Below are 1,700 nucleotides of genomic sequence, written 5' to 3'. Positions count from 1 at the left end.
TGTGTTTTTTATTTTTTACCCCTATCCCCTTTTTTTTTTTTTTTTTTTTTTTTTTTTTTTTTTTTTTTTTCCCAGTATTAAAATCAGGGGTTTATTATGTCTTTTGTATATACAGTGGAAAAATACTCTGTGCAGACAGCACACTTTTAAACATCTTTTTTCATAAGAGAAACCAAATTGTTTGTGTACATACTTGTTATGTGTGCTTGATCTTTTACTTAAAAAGCAAATAGTGTAAGGAGCAGGATCTCCTCTGACTTGTGTAGTAAATTAGTGGCTCACTCAGGAAGGGACCTACCAGATACTGCTGGTTTCTCATCTTCTGCGGAATCTGGCATCCATCATCCAGAACCACAAGGCAGCTTTGCTTCTTGCATCTGAACTTGAGAGAGGTGCAGGATCGCACAAAACTATTTTAGAGCTTGTTGAACGATGCTAGGAAGGAGTACAGTACATACTTAGCCAGACCCTAAGGCTCTGCCTGTGATGGCCTTTAAAATGTGAAATACAGTAGCTGACTGGGGGAAAACATGCTGGGTCTGTGGCTTTGTTACATGTGAAGTACATAGTAGTACATTTTTATCGGATGATTGTTAAGTAACATGGACATTAATATAGACAGTGCAATAGCTGAGTGATGTAATGCTATTTAAGACATGATGCAGGTTTTCAGAGCATTATTCCATCTCCACAGTCACTCTGCTAGACTAAACAAACCAAGTTCTTAACATTTTTTGGTGGGGATTTGGTTTTCTGAGCCACTCAAAAATGTTACTGATTTTTGACCATTTCTCCGATTCGTTATGGCTATCTTGAGTTCTGCTCACGCCTCTTAGAATGCTTCATACTCCTTGCAGATTGGTGTCTGCAGTTTTAGAAAGACTATTTGCTGGGGTTTTACCATGGTCAGTAAGAGAAGCACTGAATGAATGTATTTTTTCAAGACGCTCTGCACTGTGCTATGGGACCTTGATCCGGAAGGAAGGTGCTTTTCCAATTTGCTCCATCAAAAAGTGTTTTATATTTGAGATCTGTTGGATTTACTGTTTTCCTTCCTGTCTGTAGAACAGAAGGAAAGAAGGAAAGTACATTGGTTGATGGGATTAGATTTTGGCAAGTCTGTCGTGGTGGCTTGTTGCTTTCTAGTTTTCAGTTGCCTATTTATGGATTATTTATAAATTTGTTTCAAAAGCATTTGGGGTGTTGAAGGTAAGCTTATGGCCTTGTAGTTCACCAGTCGCTTTTTAAACTTTTTGTAAAAATGGACATTGCTGTCTTACTCCTGAGCTTTTGGGAAGATAAAAGCCTTTCAAGAATCTTTCAAGGTTCTTATTTTTTTCTGAATGGTCACCCCAGCTTGTTTCTCAGACACCATGGGGTAAATTTCCTAAGCTGTCAGAGGAGGAAGAGCAACCTCAGGCAAAGGTTGCAGACAAGATATCTCCATCATCCAGAAATACAGTGATTCAATGTTAGTGTGCCTAATTTATGGTAGTCAGTCTCATATTTATCTGGCTAAAGCAGAGATTTTTTTTCATAAAGCTGTCTCCCAAGCAACAACAACAACAAAAAAAGCAGCTTCATTTACAAGATGGTTCATTACAGATCCAAGTGAATGTCACGCTTCACCAACAGTTTGTGTGCAGAGGAAGGTCTGTGCAACAGATTTCAATGGCTTGAAATTAGTCACTGCAACTACT

This window comes from Chaetura pelagica, unplaced genomic scaffold, assembly GCF_000747805.2.
Source record: "Chaetura pelagica isolate M959 unplaced genomic scaffold, ChaPel_1.0 scaffold314, whole genome shotgun sequence".
NCBI classification, from domain to species: Eukaryota; Metazoa; Chordata; class Aves; order Apodiformes; family Apodidae; genus Chaetura; species Chaetura pelagica.
This window is presented reverse-complemented; position numbering follows the sequence as displayed.